General features: G+C 42.7%; 1 protein-coding gene across 3 annotated transcripts in view; it reads right to left on the bottom strand.

The window, feature by feature from the left end:
* Positions 1–18,488, bottom strand: part of ADARB1 (adenosine deaminase RNA specific B1) — a 219,952-nt gene that overhangs the window by 155,747 nt on the left and 45,717 nt on the right. For 2 of the 3 annotated variants that reach the window (XM_038748934.1, XM_038748935.1), the window contains exon 2: positions 7,962–8,118. The exons of the other annotated variant lie outside the window; for it this stretch is intronic. The gene's annotated coding sequence lies outside the window, so the exon portion shown is untranslated. The remainder of the gene's footprint in view (positions 1–7,961; positions 8,119–18,488) is intronic. 3 annotated transcript variants of the gene reach the window in all.

Below are 18,488 nucleotides of genomic sequence, written 5' to 3'. Positions count from 1 at the left end.
CACTCAATGAATAGGATAAAAAGGGCATCGATTCATTTACCATGGACTGCCCAAAGAACAAACAAATGGATGTTGGAACAAATTAAACCAAAGTGGTCTTTGGAAGGCCCAATGACTTGATTTAGATTAGCATATTTTGGACATATAGTTAGGAGGACTAATTCTCTGGAGAAGACACTAATGCTAGGAAAATTCCAGGGAAAACCTGGAAGAGGCAGACCAGCAGCTAGATGGATAGAAACCAGAGCGATAACAGAAGAACCGTTAGCAAGGTTACAGATCAATCAATCAATCAATCGTACTTATTGAGCGCTGTGTGCAGAGCACTGTACTAAGCGCTTGGGAAGTACAAGGCAACATATAGAGACAGTCCCTACCCAACAGTGGGCTCGTGGCAGAAGACATGACGTCCTGCGGAAAACAGATCCATAGAGTTGCTAAGAATCTGAAACGACTCAATGGCACTTGATAATAATAATAATAATAATAATAATAATAATAATAATGTCAAGGAGGATACCACATTGTAAACCACTAAAGAGGTCACAGAAGACATATTCTGTTCCATCACCACTCACCTAATCCCTTAACTCAAGCTAAGTGACTACAATTCTCACTATTGGTCGTAAAGCACCTGGGCAAGAGACTCTAAATAGCTCAGCACAACATTAAACTGGAAAACAGGAGTGTAGCCTAGTGGAAAGAGCCCAAGCTGGGTCCAATCCCAGCTCTGACACTTGCCTGTTGTGAGGCCTTGGGTGAGTTACTTAACTTCTCTGTGCCTCAGTTTCCTCATCAGCAGTGGTATGAGAAAGAGTCAAAGGCGGATGATCAACTGATCAAAATGTTGATCAAAGACAAGGGCAGAGTTTCAGGTTTTTGCTGCACAGTAGAAGGCAATGGTAAACCACTTCCCATAATCTTTACCGAGAAAACCCTATGGATATCCATTCCAGAAGGACTTTATGAAAGAAGATGGGACGTTCTGAAGAGGGTGTGTCCATGGAATCACTACGGGTCGGAAAAGACTCGACAGCATTTGAAGAAGAATTCCAACACGGAAAATAAATCACTCTGGTTTCCATAGCCACAGCTACAAAGGAAAGCTCTACTCTTTGGGAAGTGGAATTTTATGGCTATTTTAGTTGTCTATTCTGGCAATTGCTTTTTTGGCGTGACAGTTTACAGCCGTTCTCAACTCATCCTGAATTTTGTTTATGAAACTGGAAGAGCAAGCCAAAAACCGAAGATGAACCTAGTAACCAACCAAAATCATACCCCTAAACACTTAAACGTCATTTTTTTATTCCTGTCTTCTAAAGTATTGGCAGCCCTGCCCTATTTAATGGCATCCTGAAACCTGATGGGTGTGTACTGTCCTAATGAACAGACCCAGACCCAAGATCTGTCATCTAATCACTGGAAAAGCTAAGACAAACCAAACTGCTTCAGTCCCCTGGGTTTAGGCCTTGATCAAATCCAGAACCGGAGGCGGATCTCTCTGTTTAATAGCTCAAAATTCCTAGGACCCAAGAAATGTGCATACGGATAGTAGGTAGGAAACTAAAAATGGGGCCTAATCATTGCAAAATATGCAAATTTTCCCATGAATTTTGAATTTACTGAACCTTGTGATGCTCTGTATTTTGGTTGTGAATTGTTAGAACAAACTTTCTCAAATTCTTTCAGGATTTCTATTCCCAACAGCCTGGCCGAAGTCTATATTTGTTCCCTGATTTAAACCTTAATATGTTCGGAAAAGGTAGCTCCCCCTGACCCTAAATAAGAGGAACTCACTAGATCACTCTTATTTTCTTACCACTGTTTTCAGAACAATCTGCCAAGATCAAGGAACAGAAAACTTCTTTTGAAAATGCACTCCTGGAGTCAAATTCAACGGTTTTTAAATCTTCCGGTGATACCATGACTGTTTTCAAAAGAGTTAGCTGAAGCTATTCAGACAACAGAAATATGATTATTTATGCCCTTGCTATGCACCGGACAAATATCCTGAAATTATGGAGCACATACACTGATGATTTATGTTCAGGATACTAGAAAATATCCAAATCGCCTTAGAATAGTATTCCACTTTTTCCCAGTGAGGGAACTCCATATTATATAATGGGGTGTGTAATGTACGTATGTACACTTCTGGGGCTTTCAATCTCCTCTCTTGCCTAAAGGTCAGTCTTCTACTGGAAGGGTTGGCCATTCTGTGGATATTCATTCATTCATTCAATCGTATTTATTGAGCACTTACTGTGTCAGAGCACTGTACTAAGTGCTTGGGAAGTACAAGTTGTCAACATATAGAGACAGTCCCTACCCAACAGTGGACTCACAGTCTAGAAGACTGGGATATCCCTTCCCAGTCCAATTATGGCTGCAAAATCAATTCTCACCTCACCTTTCCACACCTGGATTCATTCAATCATATTTATTGAGCACTTACTGTGTGCAAAAAACAGTACTAAGCTCTTACCTGGATAAACCACGATAGGCTGTTTGAAGAAACGGCCATGCGCGTGTTCATGGCGTTGTACGACTATGATCCAACTCTAAACTGATTGACTAGGGAGTAGTTGTGCAGCATTCCCAGATATTCAGTTCAGTCCTATATTAACTTCAGGGCCTACATAGGAAATTTCGGTGGAAAAGTTGGAGACTGACGGGGAGACATTTTTCCTTCCTTTTAATTATTTAATAATATATAAAGCGTTTAAGTAAAGTTGATCGGAGATTGAGCATTTTAATCACATCAGCCAGAAAGGTGTAGGCTTGATTCCGAATTGAACATTTGGGGAAGCAGCATGGCGTAGTGGAATGGTCACAGGCCTGGGAGTAAGAAGGACCTGGGTTCTAATCCCAGCTCCACCACCTGTCTTCTGCGTGACCTTGGGCAAGTCACTTCACTTCTCTGTGCCTCACTCACCTCATCTACAAACGGGGATCAAAGCTGCCTCCTTCCAACTTAGACTGTGAGCTCCTATGGGACAGGGGCTGCATCCAACCCGATATCTTGTATCTACCCCAGTGCTTAGCGCAGTGCCTGGCAAGTAGTAAGCACTTAAATACCTTTAAAAAAACTCTGACTTGACCTTTCACTCTCTTTTTTAGAGAAGCAGCGTGGCTCAGTGGAAAGAACCCGGGCTTTGGAGTCAGAGGTCATGGGTTCAAATCCCAGCTCCGCCAATTGTCAGCTGTGTGACTTTGGGCAAGACACTTAACTTCTCTGGGCCTCAGTTCCCTCATCTGTAAAATGAGGATGAAGACTGTGAGCCCCCCGTGGGACAACCTGATCACCTTGTTACCTCCCCAGTGCTTAGAACAGTGCTTTGCACAAAGTAAGCGCTTAATACATGCCACTATTATTATTATTACTATTAGCTGCAACCACAGGGCCAGATCTCAAGTCTGCCAAATGCCACCAACCTCAAACACTGCAGGGTGGTGGGGAGGGGAGAGATGTTTGTAGGCTCTTCCCGTAAAACAGAATGGGGAGACAATGGAGCTGCAGCCTAGCTTCCCCACTGCCAAAATGGGGGGCGGGCTGTTGGTTGTGGCTTCAGTGGAGCAGGCAAAGTCCCGGGATCCCTTTCTTTAAAGTACCGTACTGGCGCTCTGAGTGCTTGGCACATTGCCGTTGTTACTGCTTTGTCACCCATCCCTCTTCCCCACCAGTCTACATTATGAGCCCACGTCAGCCAGACACCGTGCCGGAAGTATTATCCTTATCCATCAATCAACTGGATTTTTGGAACACTTACTATGTGCACAGCACTGTAATCAATCAATCAATCAATCGTATTTATTGAGCGCTTACTGTGTGCACAGCACCGTACTAAGCGCTTGGGAAGTACAAGTTGGCAAAATATAGAGACGGTCCCTAACCAACAGTGGGCTCACAGTCTAGAAGGGGGAGACAGAGAACAAAACCAAACATATTAACAAAATAAAATAAATAGAATAGATATGTACAAGTAAAATAAATAGAGTAATAAGTATGTACAAACATATATACATATATACAGGTGCTGTGGGGAAGGGAAGGAGGTAAGGTGGGGGGGATGGAGAGGGGGCAGAGGGGGAGAGGAAGGAGGGGGCTCAGTCTGGGAAGGCCTCCTGGAGGAGATGAGCTCTCAGTAGGGCCTTGTAATACTGTAATAAGTGTTTGGGGGGGTCCGATACAACAGAATTAGCAGACATGTGGTATCTTTCTCCAGAACTTGGTAGGAATGCTCACAACATTCAATACATAATCATTTCTTTGATTTAAAGTAACTCTATGCAACAAAAATGAGCTATACTCTTCTTTTTCAGAATGGAAAGTTTAACACTGCTAAACCTTCTTTTTAGGACATCATGTATTTACAATTCCTACCATCTTCAGATCCAGCAGCACATCCATTCACATCACTTCTCTGTGCCAGTTACCTCATCTGTAAAATGGGGATTACGACTGTGAGCCCCCCGTGGGACAACCTGATTACCTTGTAACCTCCCCAGACCTTAGAACAGTGCTTTGCACATAGTAAGCGCTTAATAAATGCCATTACTATTATCATTATTAGTTCAGTGCTCTTCACACTGTAAGTGCTTAATAAATACGACCTAATGAATAAATGGCTGCTGTGAACAGTTTGGCATTAAGAAGTAATACTGGGTTCTCTTAGATGTTCAAGGCATGCACACCTGGATTACTTCCACGCATCCATGACCTTCTGACTCTCAGGCCCGTAGTCTATCCACTATGCCAAGCTGCTTGTCAAGCGCTTAGTACAGTGCTCTGCACATAGTAAGCGCTCAATAAATATGATTGATTGTATGTGTCAGACGTGAGTAGGGCACAAGTTCTCTGTCAGGCAGACTTTCGCCAAAACACAACCTCCACATAACAGGATGACTAACTGAAGCTAAGGGTTTCCTCACACCGCTCCAGCTTCTCTCTCCACTTTTGAATATACAAGACAGTCTTTATTTACTACAATATACTGCTGAACACATGTAATAAAATTCAGGCTTCATTATTTCTCAAGTTTCCATAAAAATATACGCTGAATGATATGGCACCACTGATTTTAATTTAGTTTGAATACCATGACACTTAAAAAATAATGATTGCACAACTATAGTACTTTATAAATTCTTTGAAAAGGAGCAGGGATCATGTCTACTGCTACTACTTCTACTACTACTAATAATAATAATAACAACAATAATAGTTGAGATATTTGATAATCATGCATTATATGCAAAGCACTGTACTAAGCATTGGAAGAGGTACAAGATCATCTGGTCCCACTTGGGGCTCACAGTCTAAGTAGCAGGAAGAACAGATGTTAAATCTCCATTCTGCAGATGAGGGAACTGAGGAGCAGAGAAGTTAAGTAACTTACCCAAGGTCACACAGCATAGAAGTGGCAGAACCTGGATTAATAATAATAATAATGATGGTATTTGTTAAGTGCTTATTACGTGATAAGCGCTGTTCTAAGCACTGGGGTAGATAGAAGATTATCAGGTTGTTCCACATGGGGCTCACAGTCTTAATCCCCATTTTACAGAGGAAGTAACTGAGGCAAAGAGAAGTTAAGTGACTTGACCAAAGTCACACAGGGGACAAGTGGCGGAGCCGGAATTAGAACCCAGGACCTTCGGACTCCCAGCCCGGGCTCTTTCTACTAGGCCACGCTGCTTCTCATTCTACTGTATTCATTCATTCATTCAATCGTATTTATTCAGCACTTACTGTGTGCAGAGCACTGTACTAAGCGCTTGGGAAGTACAAGTTGGCAACATATAGAGACAGTCCCTACCCAACAACGGGCTCACAGTCTAGAAGGGGGAGACAGACAACAAAACAAAACATATTAACAAAATAAAATAATAGAACAGTAAATATGTACAAGTAAAATAGAGTAATAAATCTGTACAAACATATATACAGGTGCTGTGGGGAGGGGAAGGAGGTAGGGCAGGGTGGATGGGGAGGGGGAGAGGAAGGAGGGGGCTCAGTCTGGGAAAGCCTCCTGGAGGAGGTGAGCTCACAGTAGGGCTTCGAAGGGAGGAAGAGAGCTAGCTTGGCAGATGTGCGGAGGGAGGGCATTCCAGGCCAGGGGGAGAACGTGGGCCGGGGGTCGACGGCGGGACAGGTGAGAACGAGGCACGGTGAGGAGGTTAGCGGCAGAGGAGCAGAGGGTGCGGGCTGGGCTGAAGAAGGAGAGAAGGGAGGTGCGTTAGGAGGGGGTGAGGTGATGGACAGCCTTGAAACCGAGAGTGAGGAGTTTTTGCTTAATGCACAGGTTGACTGGTAGCCACCAGAGATTTTTGAGGAGGGAGTAACATGCCCAGAGCGTTTCTGCACAAAGATGATCTGGGCAGCATCTTGAAGTACAGACTGAATTGAGGAGAGACAGGAGGATGGGAGATCAGAGAGGAGGCTGATGCAGTAATCCAGTCGGGATACGATGAGAGACTGAACGAGCAGGGTAGCGGTTTGGATGGAGAGGAAAGGGTGGATCTTGGCGATGTTGCAGAGATGAGATGGGCAGGTTTTGGTGACGGACTGGATGTGAATGGGGAACAAGAGAGCACAGTCGAGGATGACACCAAAGTTGCGGGCTTGTGAGACGGGAAGGATGGTACTGCCGTCTACAGTGATGGGAAAGTCAGGGAGAGGGCACGGTTTGGGAGGGAAGATAAGGAGTTCATTGTACACTGCCAAGCACTTAGTACAATGTACTGTACAGAGAAGGTGCTCAATAAATACTACTGACTGATAGATATATATATAACCTCTGTACATATCTGTAACTTATTGATATTAATGTCTGTCTCCCCCATGCCCTTTAGACTGTAAAGAAACTGTGGACAGGAAATGTGTCTGTTTATTGTTGTATTGTACTCTCTCAAACGATTAGTACAGTACTCTGTACACAGTAAGCGCTCAATAAGATTGAATGAATGAAATGAAAAGAAAGAACGCCACTAATACTCCTTTCTTTAAACAGACTTACCAGTTCTGCCCACTGGAGGGCAGCAATAGATTATATTTAAAGGTTTGGATTGGGAGGTTTAAGAAAATAGATACTTATTTTGGGGACTAATTAACAGGGTGTTTTAAATTCAGGCAAAAAAAATATGCTTCCAAACTTTTAAAGCACTTAAACGTTCTATTTATCCATTATCTTTTTTTGGTGTGAACTGAGTATTAAAATCTGCAAGGCATATGTTTCTTTGGTAACATTACTCTTTTACGACATCTGCAAATGCCATCAGTGGCTAAACAATACTGGAACTACCTGCTGGTATTCCTGGAATCAAGGTTTCATTTGGGGGGCTCTGTAATAAACTCTGCACCAACCCCAAATTGGACAAAACTCAAATCATGGTTTTGAGTTAAGCATTCCATAGGAGGACAAGGAAGACAAGACACACACCCAAACTGACCTTGGGCGTGGGTATCTGAAGAAACATAGAATGGAGATAAAGGAAGTCCCAGAAGAAGAAAATAATGATGGTGCCCACATTTCCCAAATGTCGTGTAAACTATATGCTGGTAACATGTCTTGAAATCAGTGATAATACTGACAAATGACACAAAAGTGTTAAATTGACTTCAATGGATCGTGACCAAATTAGGATAGGTTTGTAAATGGATTTAAGTCAATTTTGGTAAAATTACACTCAATACTGATTCAGCAGGTAGAAATTGGGTTAAGATCAGATAAGACCCTAAGTACCCACACTTTTTGTTTTATATAGCATGTTTATAAGTCTATACTATTAAGATTTCTAAGATTATTTGGTTTAAAAAGGAAGTTATAAAATTAGCGATGACTCTATGAATTTACAATTTTGCTTCCTGTTTAAACTCAAAGCTTCCTTTATGTTCCTAGACTGAGGAAAGGAAATTTTTTTAACACTTGAATTTTTTATTTAAATGACTTTACTCTTACCTAGAAGAATGTTATCTGGTCCAATCCCAATGTTTTCTAGCTGGATTCCTTTACAGCAAGCAGGAAGAATCAAAACAATCTGAGGATGAAGTTAGTATTGCCTTGCAGAAGTGCTTCTCTTCAATTCACTTGTCCCATCAATCAATTTGGATACTTTCTGCTTAAAATATAAAAAGATATGATAACTAATTAAATAGGGTATTTTTTAAGCTCTGACTGTGTGGAGAGGACTGTACTAAGCGCTGGGAAAGAATATACTGGTGGGAATTATATAAGGTTCCTGTCCTTCGGGGGACTCAAAATACAACAGAGTTGAAAAACTTGTTCCCACCCATAACATGTTTACAGTCTCATGGGCAAGAAAGACTTTAAAAAAAAAAAAAAACTATGGCTATGTTCATAAATGCTTCTACCATGATGACTGCAAATGGAGGTGGGGTGTTCTGGGAGAGATATGGTCATCGTATCGCTACGGGTCAGAGACAACTCGACAGCATAAGACAGGATATAAGTGCTTGGGAGCTGAAGTGAATATCAAGTGCCTAGAAAGTACAGATCCAAGAGCAAAGGTGATGCAGAAGGGAGAAGGATTAGGGAAAATGACGGTTTAGTCAGGTAAGGCCTCTCGGAAGCATTATGATTTTTAATAAGGCTTTGAAGGAAGGGGAAGTGGTGGTCCGTTGGATTTAAAAGGAGAGAGAGTTGCAGGCTGGAGGGAGACTATGGACAAGGGGTCGCAGATGAGATGGACAAGAAAAGGCTAAAGTGAATAGGTTGGTGTTAGAAGAGAGAAGTGTGCAGGCTAGTTTACAGTAGAACAGCAGCAAGGTAAATTGGGAGAGGAAGAGCTGACAGGGCTTTCGGTGGTAAGGAGTTTCTGCTTGAGGCAGAGGTGGATGAGCAATCACTGGAGATTCTTGAGGAGTGGAAAGACCTGGACTAAAAAGTCATTTTGGGCAAAATGAACCAGGCATCAGAGTGAAATGAGGAGTCTAAGCTCATTGTGGGGAGAGAATGTGTCTGTTATATTGTTATTTTGTACACTTCCAAGCGCTTATTACTGTGCTCTGCACAAATTAAGTGCTCAATAAATACAACTGACTGATCAACTGAAAGACAGGAGGCAGGGAGGACAGCAGAGTTGAGGCAGGATATAGAGTTTGGATCAGTGTAGGATGGAGAGGAAAGGGCTGATTGATAAAATGTTATGAAGGTAAACCCGACAGGACTTAGTGACAAATTGAGCATGTGGGTTGAAGGAGAAAGATGAGTCAAGGTTACTGCTAAAGTTATAGGCTTGTGAGACCGGGAGGATTAGTGGTGCAGTCCTCTCCGATGGGAAAGACGGGGAGAACAGGATTTCGATCAAGCGCTTAGTACAGTGCTCTGCACACAAGAAGTGCTCAATGAATACGATTGAATGAATGAATGGATGGGAAGATAAGGAGCTCCATTATTGACATGATAAATGTGAGGTGTCGGCAGGATATCCAAACAGAGATGTCCTGAAGGTAGGAGGAAATGTGAGACTGCAGTGAAGGGAAGAAGTACTTGGGAATCATCCTAATAGCGATGAAGCCATGAGGGTGAATGAGTTCTCGAAGGGAGCAGGTTTAGATGGAGAACAGAAAGGGACCCAGAACTGACCCTTAAGGGACTCTCACACCAAGGCAGTGGGAAGCAGACAAGGGGGCTGTGGAAGAGACTGAAAAGTAGCAGCCAGAGAAATAGGAGGAGAACAAGGAGAGGACAGTGTCAGTGAAGCCATGGTTATGTCAGTTTTCCAGTGGAAGGGAGTGGTCTACAAAGTAGAAGGCAGCAGAAAGGTCAAGGAAGATTAGGATGGAGTAGAGGCTACTGGATTTGGCAAGAAGGAGTCACCAGTGACCTCAGAGAGGGTGGTTTCCATGGAGTGAAGGGGGGAAAAGCCAGAACGGAGAGGTCAAGGAAAGAGGAGAGCGGAAGTGGAAACGGTGAGTCTATCCACCACAGCTTCAAATATCATCTCTACACTGATGACACCCAAATCTACATCTCTGCCCCTGCTCTCTCTCACTCCCTTCAGGCTTGGGTCTCCTCCTGCCTGCAGGAAATCTCCATCTGGATGTCTGTCCACCATCTAAAACTCAATATGTCCAAGACTGAACTCCTTATCTTCCCTCCCAAAACTAGCCCTCCCGTCACTGTAGACGGCACTACCATCCTTCCCGTCTCACAAGCCCACAACCTTGGTGTCATCCTCGACTCTGCTCTCTCATTAACCATTTACATCCAATCCGTCACCAAAACCTGCCGATCTCATCTCTGCAACATCGCCAAGATCCACCCTTTCCTCTCCATCCAAACCGCTACCCTGCTGGTTCACTCTCTCATCCTATCCCGACTGGACTACTGCATCAGCCTCCTCTCTGATCTCCCATCCTCCTGTCTCTCCCCACTTCAGTCTATACTTCACGCTGCTGCCCAGATCATCTTTGTGCAGAAATGATCTGGGCATGTTACTCCCCTCCTCAAAAATCTCCAGTGGCTACCAATCAACCTACCCATCAAGCAAGTGCTCAATAAACACCACAGATTGATTACTGTTCCACATGTCTGGTTGGCTCCACTTTCTCCTAGGCCTCCTGCCTGTCACCTGCCCCACCTATTTCTTCAGCATCTATCTTAATAAGCCCCCACCATGGTAAGCCCAGAAAGATGCCAACTCCCAACTTCATCACTTTCCCCTTAAAGAGTCTTGTCACTCCTGGATGGAAAACACAGTTTCCCTCTGGAGCCAGGCATAATTTACGGCTTCCTGAACATTTGTGGTTCCACTTTCTCCAGCCTTCATAGCTCAGCCCAAGGAAAACAAACTTCCTGCACAGTTCCCCGCAGGCCTTCTCGGATCACTTGGATTCCAATTCGTATAAAGTCATGAACATGTTCTCCCTTCTCCTCTTTGGCGTGTCACTAGATGCCCGAACTAATTACCTTTCAAAGTCAATGGGGGAAAAGTATCTTGATCTCTCCTCAAAATACAGTAGGACATTTATAAAATGAATCAATAGCAGCTCATTTTAAGAGTGATATTTCAATTATAATTTAGACTAATGAAAAACAATGTCTACTAAAAAAAGGCATGTATCCTCACTTTCTAGTTTACTATTAGAAATTTATGTCAATCATATGATTCAAGACAAAGAGGCCCAATTCAAAAGAGGAAAAGTACAGACGCACTGTCACTCAAATATATTATTTCAAATACCATGCCAGGCAGAAGAACAAGAGAAACATCTCACCAGCGTTACTTAGATCCGGGAAAGAAAAGCATTGGGTTTTACAAGTAGTAGAAGCTGTGTCCTTTGATCAGATCAAATAGAAATAAGTTGTAGAAATTACAAAATTAAGAACTGACAACTTAAAATCCCTCACCACTCTGGAATGACATTTTCCATAGTTTATACTTAATTTTTATATCCTTATGTCAGATTGGTGATTTGTATTATCTTCTCATTCATTCATTCAATCGTATTTACTGAGCGCTTACTGTGCAGTGCACTGTACTAAGCACTCAGAAAGTACAATTAATCAGTTTGGATACAGTCCATATCCCACATGGGGCTCACAATCTTAATCCCCATTTTTCAGATGAGGTAACTTAAGCCCTGAGAAGTGAAACGACTTATCCGAAGTCACATAACAGACAAGCGGCGGAACTGGGATTAGAACCCAGGTTCTGATTCCCAGGCCCAGGCTCTATCCATTCATTCATTCAATCGTATTTATTGAGTGCTTACTGTGTGCAGAGCACTGTACTAAGCGCTTGGGAAGTACAAGTTGGCAACATATAGAGATGGTCCGTACCCAACAACGGGCGAGCAGTCTAGAAGAATTGTCCATGCTGCTTTTCCTGCTGTCTCCATCCTTTACAGTGTTGAGCTCAACATTGCCAGAGGTAGCAGGACCCTCCAACATGTAGAAGCAATGCAAACTGAGCACAAGCAATGACTGGGAAAAAAAAAAAAGGAACTGCTGTTTTGTTCAATACTAAACGCAAGCTTAATAACCACTTCCATCTGCCATTCCTCAAAAACACCCACTTAAGCAGTAGTCTTAAAAATAGTCTTATTTTTACAGATAAGAAAACCAAAGCACAGAGAGGTTAAAATGACTGGGAACCCAACAAACAGGTGGAAAAACTAGAGGCATGATAGATACCTAAAGGCTTCCAAAATTGGGAACTTAAGATTGTGGCAATATTAACTTTTCCCTAAACCAGCCCTTGAGTTTGTCCACTAAGAAGATACAGTATTCTCCACTGGACAGTGGGGATATGATTGAGGTATAATGACCTAACAGGAAAGAGTGAAATGCACAGAAAGGGAATTAAAGTTCAAGAAGGGATCCCCCTTAATCAATGGGTATTTATTGAGTGCTTACTGAGTCACAGCACTGTGCTAAGCGCTTGGAAGAGTACAATACAACCAAATTAGTAGACTCAACCCCTATCCTCAATGAGCTTAGCCCCTCAACCTGCTAAAAAGTGGCAACAAGCACATTCTCTCTTCCCAAGATACCAATGCCAGTGGATTGCACTTAATCTCACTGGATAACTCTCCCTGACTACTAAAGTAGCTATGATATTTATCTCCTATTCTTGCTTCCTCTACTACAACAAAGGAAAATGAAATCAATCTAAACCTTGAAGTAAGGATCCTCTTCTATATATGCATATTTTAATGGTATTTGTTAAACACTAACCTACATGCCAGGCACTGTACTAAGCACTGGGGAAGATACAAGCTAGTCAGGTTGGACACAGTCCATGTCCCAAATAGAGTTCATGGCATTAATCCCCATTTAACACACGAAGTACCAGGCGCAGAGAAGTGAAATGACTTGCCCAAAATAAAACAGAAGACAAGTGGCAGAGCCTGGATCAGAACCCTTGTCCTTCTGCCTCTCAAGTCTATGCTCTATCCACTAGGCCACGCTGCTTCTCTGATTTGTTTAAGGAAGTACAGAGCGAAGTTCTCCACATGTTGAGTCCATATTCAACTACAGGAATAAGCCCTCCAGATGGCTAAAAGGTAGAAGTGGGTAAATTTTCCCTCAAACTTGGAAACATTGGCTTCATTTCTTGCCCCCTGCCAGCAGGCATCACTCAATCAATCAGTGGCATTTCCTAAGCACTTACCCTGTTCTGAACACATACTATGAACTTGGGAGAATACAGCAAAGTTGATAGTTGTGGGAAACATAGGAGGAGAAGGGAGGTAGATCAGGGAAGGCTTCCTACAAGAAAAGTGACTTTAGAAGATGGGGAGAGCCTTGGTCTGCCAGATGTGAAGGGGGAGAGAGTTCCAGGAAGATGGGAGGGCAAACATTAGAGGTCTGTAGTGAAAGATCAACTAACGGCATTTATTGAGTGCTTACTATGTGCAAAGTACTGTACTGCGAAGTGGTAAGTTGGCTTGAGAGGAACGGAGCAGACCAGGTTGTGGGTAGTGAAGAGAAACAGAATAAGTAAGGGTGAGAGAACTGACTGAGTGCCTTCAAGCCTCATTGGAATCTGGAGTGAGGTGTGAGAGACTCTTCCCGCATCCAGCCTTGTGACGCCTTCACCTTGGCCCACCAGGTCTGCCCAGGTGCCTGGAGTCCCCATCAGGGAGATAAAGGTGGGCACCACGGCTCCGGAGTTGTGTCGGTGGGCACCCCAGCCAAGCCTCTGGGCCACCTTCCCATCACAGCTGCCAGAGCACAAACGAAAGCATTTCCAGGTTTACTGTTGCTCCTGTGGCAGCAGACACAAGTAGAGCGAGAGAGAGGAGAAATATCAGGCCTCATGGGGTGTAGAGTTCTGGCGCTGAAAACAGTGGCTCACCCTCAGAGGGTTTCCAGGCCGCCTGGGCAGACTTTGGGCAAGTCACATCACTTCTCTGGACCTCAGATCCCTTAGCTGCAAAATGGGGACTAAGACTGTGATGTCCCATGTGGGACAGAGACTGTGTCCAACCTGATTATCTTGTACCTACACCAGTCCTTAGTACAGTGTCTGACACACAGTAAGCGCTTAACAAATACCATTAAAAAAACAAAACCAAGCATACGTAAGATGGGCAAATGGCTTGTCCTCATAGGCCCTGGACTCTGAAGAGGCCAAGGAGACAGGTATGGCAAGAAGGATGAGTTCCTGTAACTTCTTTTCTGTTCTCTTTCCAATCAACTGTATTCATTCCCATTTTTTTTTCCATTTCCCTTTTTCAATCAATCAATGGTACTTACTGAGCACTTACGGTGCGCAGAGCACACACTATACTAACTGCTTGGGAGAATACAATACAACCGAGTTGACAGACACATTCCCTGCCCGCAAGGAGCAGAATATAAAATGTTTCACTTCCCTAATCTGTGAGGAGGTTCCATCAGTCTCTAAATCAATGACATTTACTGAGTGCCTTTCAATCTCTCCCTTCCCACCCCATCAAAGTTTTACTTTGGTGACCCCCCATCAATGCTCCCCTCCCCCAAAATCATGCCCAAGTTCACCCCATTATTCCTAGCTACTGCCCTCATGGAACTGGGTATGTGGGAGCAAAGCAAAAAGGAAGATTGGGTCAAGTGTGCTTGGCTCTGAGCAGTGACTACTTTTATCCAGAGAAAACAAAATTTTTCAATCCTGTCAACAGTAATAATTCACTTATATAAATGGCATAAGCAAAAAACCGTGCACACACACAAACACACACACACACACACACATACACCTTCTGATGCTATAAAATCAAAATTAGCTAATGGAATCGATAGAAGTATTTTAAAGAGAGTCTAAATACAGCATTGACAGGAGAATTCACTAAATGATAGCCACAGAATGATTTTCCAAGGTACAATAACAGGCAGGCTGTAGGATTAAGACATTGATTAGGGATTCAAAGGTTACCCAACGTTAAACTAGAAATAAAATAAAAATTAGTGGGATGACAGATTTACCAACCCAAGAAAACATGAACATTACAAAAGGCAAGAAGAACTATGTTAGTAACCAGAACCAGGTGATACACAATTGTAACTTGCAAGACAAAAAAAAGAGATGGGGACATTAAAGGACTCGACCGATTTTAGAAAAGCTTTTTATCTCGACATTTTAAGTGCTCAGTTTTGAAATTATTAAATGAAATTGTTTCTCTTTCAAAAAATGTTATTTCATAAATAGATGAGTAACCAACCTGCGCTTTGATAATAAATCAGTGAACAACTTCTGACATACATATCAAGAGCTGGGCAGGGGTTGTCTCTCTTTATTGCTGAATTGTACTTTCCAAGTGCTTAGTACAGTGCTCTGCACACAGTAAGCGTTCAATTAATACAATTGAATGAATACTTTATGATATAAAAATTCATACATAGAAATTGTGCCAGGGATACTGGTCTCCCTAGATCTCCCTGTCCCCCCACCAAAAAAACTGAATTTCTGAAATCAATGGTATTTATTGAGTGCCTATTGTGTGCAGAGTACTGTACTAATTGCTTTTACAATGAAAAGAATTAGCAGACAACTTCCCTGCCCATAAGGAGCTTACAAACTAGAGGGGGAGACAGACATTAATATAAATAAATTCCTTGGGAGCAGATGGCAGAGAATGCAGGTTATATATACATGCTCCTCCCCTTATCCTGGGAAAAGGCAGGTTAGCAGTGGTTGGAATTTGTAGTTTTATCTGTTCCTGCTTCTTGTTAAAAGGTATAAAAAAATTCCAGAGAGTCCAACAAGAAATGGAATAGCAACAACAGGAGGCAATAATAATGCTAATTCCAGTCGCTGCTGCTGCTGCCACCACTGCTCGCTCCTTAGGGTTTGGGCCTCCTATGGGACTCTAGTAAAAATTTGACCAACAGCAGTCAGAACAGCTGAGAATTCATTCATTCAATCGTATTTATTGAGCGCTTACTGTGTGCAGAGCACTGTACTAAGCGCTTGAGAATGAAAACTGCTGCTGTTGCTTCTGTTACCATGATAGCCAATCACCACAGTCAGGTTATCGTCTTTCCCGCTAGTCCTTGGGACACAGTTTTTAATCAATCATATTTATTAAGGGTTTGCTGTGTGCAGACCATTGCTAATAAGTGCTGGGGAAGAGTACAATATAACAGAAGTGAACAAATATGAGCAAATCAGTAATGGGTTGGTCTACAAGTGCCATCTGTTCCACTGACCCTATGGTTCTATCTGTTCATTGCAATTCTTTAACAACTTTTGACTAATTAATACACGTGCTATATTGAAAAAGATGTTAAAGGATACACTGATTATATAAATATCTTGGCATTTTACTAGCTAAAGACATAAAAAAATTAAGAAAAGCTACCCCTAGGTAATAAAAAATAATAACAACAAAAACAACGGTATTTGTTCAGCACTTACTATGTGCCAAGCACTACATACTAAGTGTTGGGGTGGATACTTAGGTCAGACCAATAATCCATCCAGCCCACTACACTGCTCCAAATAGTGGCAGCGGGGTATTTGGAGCCCAGTGTGATGGTTTCTCTTGCCTGTTAATCTAAGGTTTAGGGGTTCCCAACAACACCCCTAACTATATCCAATTTTCTCTCTAGGAACTATTATGGTTCTCAGCCATGAATTTAGCCAAATCCTTCTTCCAATTTCAACCCACCCAATTCCTGTGGTACAGAATTCCATGTATTCCACCTGCTGGGTTTCCTTATAATGGTTAGTTTTGAACCCAGCACCTTCAAGTTTCAACGGGGGCCTCCTCACCCTGGTGGTGCAGGGTTTGATTCTCTTGGTCCACACCTCCTTCATGACTTTGAGGACGGAGTATGTCCCCTTCTCAGCCTCTACCTTGGCTAACCGAAGAGAGTTAATCTCAAATTAGATTATCACTGCCGGACACAATGCCTGGAAACTAGACTGGGTTTTACATTCTACATGATTAAAAACTGCAAATGTGTTACACTCAGTATTCTTTTAAAAAAGCAAAGATTTATGCATAAAACAATTTATGCTCCGTAAGTATCATACTGCAGTGTTTCTTTTTGTTTTTCTGACTCCTGGGAACAAAGATGAAATCTGCAGCTTTCAGTCACCCTGGATCGATTTTTACGATATCATATTGGTGTCTTCAAAAAGATCCTTCTTCCTGAAGTAGGAATTTCAGATGTGTGAAAATGTTAAGGAGGATCACTAGTGAATTTACAAATGGATGGCTGGAATCGCTAGCTGGGAAAAACAGGATCCTCTAATATACAATTTCCAGAGAATGCAGCGTGGCTTCAGATCGCAGTTTACGTAGAGAGGGCAGGCGCTCTGCAGGGCGTCCAATACGGGAAACATGCAGGCAACTGCAAAGTATTAGACACCATCAGTACATCGGGATCCTTTAAACTACTTGGCCAATTGGGCTGCTTTGAAAAACTCATTAAGGTTCTGAACCTAATTCATGACTGCATAAAAGGCCGGGTCAGGGCCAAGGATGCTCGGTCTGTCAGATGGGCCTTGGTCCTGAAGCCAGCGTGGTCTAGTGGAAAGAGCTTGGGCCTGGGAGCCAGATGACCTGGGTTCTAATCTCGACTCTGCCACTTATCCCACAGATATGCTGTGGGACCTTGGGCAAGTCACTCCCTCCCTGATAGCAACAGAGGGCTATCAGGAGCCACCTCAAACAATATGCTGGGACACAACAGGCCCGTATACCCGTGGTCAGACCACAACAATCTAAATAATATGACCGGGTTAGCAAACCTTCAACTATGAAGCCTAATTCGAGAGAGGTAAATTACATGGGCAGATTATCAGAAAAGGATCGGGTTTACTCTATGTATTGTGCTCTGCCGCGCGCTTAGTACCTGAACCAACATTACACATCGTAACATTTTGGCCCCCCAAAATTACAGTTTTAGTTCAGCTGGATGTTTACAATTATATCAAGGCTATTAACAACGATGATGGTGGTTATTAAGCACTTACTATATGCCAAGCACTGGAGTAGATACAAGACCCTTCTCCACGATTTGTCTGCTGTGTGACCTTGGGCAAGTCATTTAATTTCTCTGTGCCTCAGTCATTTCATCTGTAAAATGGGGATTAAGACTGTGAGCCCCATGTGAGAAATGGATGTGTCCAACCTGATTATTCTGTATCTACTCCAGTGCTTAGGACAGTGCCTGGCACAAAGAAGGCACTTCAATACCAGTCAAAAATAAAGGTCAACCTCTAACACTAAGGGCAACAATACAGTTTAAAACACTTAAAAAAATTTCAGAGTCTGAACCATGGGTAGCTCCTGCCACCTTCAAAGCCTTCCGAAGAATCAATCATATTTATTGAGCTTTACTGAGTATGCAGCCCTGTCCTAAGCCCAACTCCTCCAAGAGGAGACTAAGTCCTTATTTCCCCCATCCACCTGCAATCTGATATCTATCCTCCAAGTGCTAAATATTTACCCCACCCTCAGCACTTACGTACATACCCTTATAATCTATCATGTCCCCCATTTGATATTTAATATCTACCTCTACCAC

The sequence above is a fragment of the Tachyglossus aculeatus genome, chromosome 7 (assembly GCF_015852505.1).
Source record: "Tachyglossus aculeatus isolate mTacAcu1 chromosome 7, mTacAcu1.pri, whole genome shotgun sequence".
NCBI lineage: Eukaryota > Metazoa > Chordata > Mammalia > Monotremata > Tachyglossidae > Tachyglossus > Tachyglossus aculeatus.
The sequence above is the reverse complement of the archived record's forward strand: the minus strand, read 5'-3'. Positions and strand labels throughout refer to the sequence as shown.